Here is a 6,412-nt window from a genome sequence, read left to right as displayed (position 1 = left end):
CAGCACAAAGTAATCAAGCGCTCCGAAACATTCAAACTCCAACAGCTCTTTTCCCTTTGACAGAGCTCTTTCTCAGGTCATAAGATGAGGAACCAGTGAATCTGTCAATCAACTCTTTGGCCTAAAGACCAAGTAATGGTCTGAATAGACTGGTGGAGGGGCCTTTCAGTTCCTCTTGCCACACTTGGAACATTATGCAGGCCATCACAGAGGCCAACAATTGAGTGACCAGACTCAGGGAGGGATATTGACAAAGCAATTGCAAAGTTGGTGCTATTTACTCTTGGAGAAATATGGTAGAGCCTGGTTTAGAATGGAAGCTAGAAGATGAGGGTTAATTCTGGATTTCAGTAGGCAGTAGTGATCAGGCTTGGAGAGGCCATTACAGACATACTGAAGTACTGGGCTTGCTTCTCAGTCCACTTGATTAGCTTCAGATTCATCCTACCCAGGCAAGCTTTAGCCACTGCCTCATTGAGCTTCCTTGGCAGGAAGTGAGCCCCAACAAGTTATTTGTATGAATGATTCCACAGTTCTCAATCTGTGCCATAACTTAGTGTGGCCCATGGCACAAACCAGGTTGACCATCCAGCCCTCAGTCAGGTGGATGATCTAGTGTTTATATTTTAAGCATCAGTGGACCATCTGTGGCTTGATGTTCACCTTCAACATTATTCAACAAATGTTCAACAGTATCCTTGTTGAGACACTTCATATCAATTTCCAAATCCAAGTGTCCAATATTTCACACAATGACATCATCCTTCATCTGTCCTAAGTGCTATCCACAGTGAGTTCCAGAACAGCTGGGGTTACCGAGTGAGGCCTTGTCTTAAAAACAAAAACAAAAACCACACATTCCTGGCCTAGTATGATATCAAGACAGCCTAGTGTGGGGACAAAGATGTTTTCCTCCTCACAAACTTTATTCATGGTGGTCACATCATTGTCTTCCATTGAAGCCCTCCTGTAGTATATTGATAGGATCAATCTCATTAATGATGACTTAAGTCTAAAAACCTTTCAGGACCTGTACACAGACCTTGCCCACATTGCAATACCCTGATACCACCACCATCTTTCCTTTTATCAAAATCTGTGGCCTGCTTAATGCCATCTATGAGGGACTCCAGGCATCCACAGAGGTTGAAAAACTTGCTATTGGTAATGAAATCATTGAATTTGATGGCAGACAATTTTGGTCATCATCTTGTAGAGGCTGTGACCCTGATTCTTGTCTTCTCAGAGATGGCTTGGATGCCTAACAGAAGCTGTGGGTACTTGATGTGACTGGTGAGGTCACCACCATCATCCAGAATCATGTTGGAGAGTCTGTCCTTTAAAATGTAGTATCTGCTCAATGTACCACAGGTTCTCTTTACTAGCTTCACCTTTCTAGTCATACACTGGAATGTCAGCCTTGGCTATCATGATCCTGAGTAGAGAAGGTGTTGCATCTAGACCACCACAACTCAGAAATCAGGGCCACCAGTATCTCAGTGATGATAACACTTTCCACAATCATCTGCAGGTTGCTAATAATGCAGCAGTGACTTGGAGGTTGAGTATGTCTCCCTTATGCACATCTAATCTGGCATGATATTCTTGGCAATGTCCAGGACCTTTCACTCCCAGGCAAGCAGAATGGTCTCTTTGACTTTGTAGGGCAGTTTATCAGACATACTGGCAGTGCTTTCTATCAGAATGATGGATTTAGGAGAAGTGAGCTGGGTAGTGTGGGGCAGGCTCCTCAAATATGTTATACTCTAGATCTCAGCAATATCAACATATGTTTTTTTTCCTTTCCTTATTAAATCTGAAACTTTCTTACCCTTTCATTTAAATGAAGACCTTTATAACTTCTCTTTGACATATTAGGATTGCTGTTATCATTACACTTGTGCTTCTAGGATATAATTAAGTAAAATAAATGTTACCTGAACATGAATACTGATATTCCATGGCAGTTGATGTAATAGCCATGACTAATGGGCAAGCAGATTTTAGAGTATGGATATGCTACACAAGGGAATGACACATGTCTTTCATGGAAAAGTGCTAGACTTTCTTCACATTACTTAGAATGGCATGGGATTTAAAACATAAACTATCTGTTTCTGAGATTTTCCATTTAGTTACTTTAGACTCTGGTTAGCAGTAAATAACTGAAATTCCAGAAAGGAAACTTTAAATAAAGGTGAATTCTTGTAGTATTACATGGAACATTCAACCCTATGGAGTACCTAAGCCCAGAAGAGTCTCATGGCCCTGGAATACCACCTCCCACCTCTTCCACAGCAACAAGTCTGCTCTTCTATATTTATGGGAGCTACTTCACTAGTTTGCTTTGAAGGATATTTATAGCAGCAAAATAATGTTGATGAGTGATGTCAATCTGTATGCTGTGAATATATATTGCTCTGAATGGTTTATAAATAAAGCTATTTGGCCAATGGTAAGGCAGAATAAGATTAGGTGGGACATTCTAACTGAAGAGATAGGGGAGAAGAAAAGAGAGCTGAGGAGATGCTGCCAGCTGCTAGGGAGCAGCATGTAATGTTACACAGGTAAAGCCACAGAACACATGGCAGCATATAGATTAACAGAAATGGGTTGAGTTTAAGTGTAAGAGCTAGTCAGTAGAAAGTGTGAGATAATGGCTGAGCAGTTTTAATTAATATAAGCCTGTATGTGTTTACTTGGGTCTGAGTGGTTGTGGACCAGGCAGGACACAGGAAAACATCCAACTACAGAACCAGAAAAACTTCAGCTACAATTGGTGCCAAAACATGGGGCAAGATTTTCCATCTAAAACCTGAGAAAACTTTTTTTAAAAAGATTCTAAAATGAAGCAAAAAAGTCTTCCTAGTTATCTCTGTCAGACCAGCCTCAGCCTGCAGACTTGCGATACTCTATGGCAGGTTCATGGCACGTGGGCTTGACCTGAAGCATGGAGGATTTCTGCTGCAGTATATAGAGGCATCTCCAAGCCTCATATTACACTGTGTTGGATTTAGCCTTTGCTAGTACAGACAAAAAAAAAAGGTTTCTATGCTACATGATGCTTTGGTAGAAGTATAGACCCATTGCCTCCCCAGAGTCAGTGGACAGCATGGCTCACAGAGCTGACAGTGAATTATCTCCACCATGTTGAAAAGCTGAGATAGATGGAGTCAGCAGCCAAGGCTGCTGCTTCAGTACTAGCCACTGCAGTTTAAAGCAATAGATTCACAATAAGGCAGATTCAGATGGAATAAGACTCTTAATGGTTTACAGTGTATGTAAAAATGTATGTAAGCTTGAAAGAGAGAAGAAAATGAGCATAGACAGTTATATAAAGAAATGGAAAGTTTTAAAAAAATAAAGTCTGTAAAGAGACAGTAAAAGCAGTATAAAAATAAGCCATGTAAAGATGGAAATCACACGGAGAGTCTGAATTATATTATCTTTGGGATTTTTAGCTACAGAGAGATATTTGATTGTAAAAGCTGCTGAGTTAAATCAATATGTACATTTTAAAGTTATCTCAATTTCAAAATTTAAGTCTAAGAATGTGTTGCTTTGGAAAAGAACTTCTGCTTTTGTTTCCATGGAAGATGAGAACCTGTGGATTGCTTCCAAGCTAATATGGTTTGACCAGCCAAGACTCCCTGAAAGGTCTCTGATGACACCATGGCCCAGATGATCGAACATCAAGTACTTCAAGGAAGATGATGGGCACTGAAGACACTCTATATGGAGTTTATCTTCTTCATGGCAAAAGTTAGCCATTTGGGCAAGAAACTGTTCTTGCCTGGACTGCTTGACAAAACTGTTGTATAAACTGAACATGCAGGACCCATAGGAAGGTGACCACTGAACTTTGCAAGGTGAGATGGTCCTTCAGGTTCTTGCTTCACAGAGGAAACTGCCAAATATTCTACAGGACACAAGAAGAGGCATCTAAAAGACTCTAGGACTATTGGCTGAAGATGGATGCCCCAATGTTACAGAAGAACTTTGGATGACTATCCAGGCAGGCAGCTGTGTCTGTCTTTTCCAGAATTTTAGAAGTTGCTTACAATGCATCTCCTGTTTACTTAGGTAATGTTATATCCTTCTGGTGTCTTTAATGTAGTTGAAGACTAGAAAGTTATAATTTTCATTGGTTATGATAAAAGATAATTAGATATGAAACTTTAGATTCACAAATATAGGATAGATTAAATGTTTTCTTTTATTTTACAAAATAAAAATAGACTAGATATTGTAACTATAATTCTTGCTTGATATATGTAATTTTACTAGGTTAAAGTTAAAACCTTCCTTTTGTTTAAAAAGAAAAGGGGAAGTGATGGGGAATGCCTTTTTTATGCTGTGAAAATATGTTGCTCTGATTGGTTGATAAATAAAGCTGTTTGGCCAATGGTGAGGCAGAATAGGATTAGGTGGGACATTCTAACTAGAAAGGAGGAAGGAGAAAGGCAGAATATGGAAGATGCTTCCAGCTGCCACCATGAGAAGCAAGATGTAAAGATACCAGTAAGCCACAAGCCATGTGGCAAAGTATAGATTTATAGAAATGGGTTAATTTAAGACATAAGATCTAGCAAGAAGCCTGAGCCAATAGGCCATATAGTTCATAATTAATATAAGCCTCTATGTATTCATTTGGGTCTGAGCCGCTGCAGCACCACAAGGCTGTGGGAGCCAGGTGGGCACAGGAAAACTTTCAGCTACATAATGTTGTACAATCACTTAACTAAACTAAAGTAGGAATTAACAAGAGAACATTATGCTTAAGTTGTATCAGCTGAACCATGTCAGCAAGAGAGAAGGATAATGATCTGTTAGCTGTTCCACTCTGAACTGTGTGAGAATACACACAAAAGGGTACTCATGAAAGAAGTAAAGAATTGTCTCATAACCAAGTCATTTTGGGCTGTGTGGGCAACAGGGAGGTGAAGCTAGGGAGATGAGGTGGCAGAGGAGGTAGCAAAAGGAATCAACAGAAGAAGACTACTAGATGTCTGAGGTAGACTGAAGGCAAGTATGTGATACATAACTGGCACAGCACCAACCCATCTGCTTTCACCCCTCCATGGAAGAATGTCCTGTTTCTGTAACCTGAACATTCATTCCTAGGTCTGAAAGCAGATTTACAAATATAAAATCCATCATTATAATAATTATAATGCTGAAATACTTAAAGGTTTACAAACTCAATTCCCAAAGAGTCAAAGTCCTCTCTTAAATGAAAGTCTATTGGTCACATAACAAACTCACTTTTCACAGGGGTCCATACACTAAGGTCCCTGTAGAAAGTTGTCTCTCAGTTTGCAGTTAGCTATCATCATGTGAGGAGAATTTGAAAATTGGCAATATATTTTTCTAGTATGAGAAAGTAACATCTGTTTATCAGTTCAAATTCCTGAGATGCCATTTGCTTTGTTCAATATTACTTTTCAATTCTGTCTGCTTCTAATAGAAACATAAATACTCGGTGCTGAAAACTGAATTCAGAGGATAATTACTGGATTAGTATTAAGTTGCAATTATAGTAATTTAATGATTTCAATTACTTTGACTTTCTCTTTGACAAAGATGACTGAAACAAATTGAAATTGGAACTGATAAGTCATGTAGAGGTAAGATTATTGGACAGCATTTTAGATGGAAATATTCAGTCCCAAATATACCTCATTAGAATCACAGCCACAAAGTACTGCCAATCTTTCCTTATAGAAAGGAGGTTGGCACATCTTGTCTCAGTCAATAACATTCATTGTATTCTTCTAATTTCCAACAAAATGCTATGTAGGAAACAATTGATCATTATTCAATATAATAGTGTTTCAACAGCTGCTTCCAAGATGATAGATTGGATAAAGCAATCCCAATTCAAACTCCAGCTTCTTTCAAGATTCAGATAAGAAACAAGTGCATTCTCTACGTCTCCAAGACCCACCTCTTGCTCACAGTATGCTCTTCCTAAAATTCTTCCATGTGAAATATGTGAAGTTCCTCCCTCCATTTTTCACAATGTCCAAAACAAAAAACAAACAAAGAAAAATAACTCTCAAAAAATAAAAGGAAAAAAACTCCCACAATACAGGAAAAACCATATTATTTAAAGAGGAAAAGGAAGTTATATTTTCAGCATTAGTAGAGTATCTCTGTTTACAAACCCACATGGCTTCCAGGATTGCAGTCAACTCTGACAAGGTTCTGAGCATTTCTAGGATCCAATTATTCTCAATCAGGAATAATTTTGCTCCTTAAGGGACACATTTTCCAATCTTTGGAGTTATTTTCTGTTTTTAAAACTTGGGAATGCTATAAAGATGTAGTACATACATAGAGGCTAAGGATGCTGTTAAGCATGGTACAGTCAGTGTACAGTATGGCCACCATAACAAAGAATAATCCAGTC

General features: G+C 38.7%; 1 pseudogene; it reads right to left on the bottom strand.

The window, feature by feature from the left end:
* Positions 1–273: 273 nt before the first annotated feature.
* Positions 274–1,682, bottom strand: LOC102912728 (adenosylhomocysteinase-like; annotated as a pseudogene).
* Positions 1,683–6,412: the final 4,730 nt, after the last annotated feature.

Source organism: Peromyscus maniculatus, chromosome X (genome assembly GCF_049852395.1).
Source record: "Peromyscus maniculatus bairdii isolate BWxNUB_F1_BW_parent chromosome X, HU_Pman_BW_mat_3.1, whole genome shotgun sequence".
NCBI lineage: Eukaryota > Metazoa > Chordata > Mammalia > Rodentia > Cricetidae > Peromyscus > Peromyscus maniculatus.
This window is presented reverse-complemented; position numbering and strand designations above follow the sequence as displayed.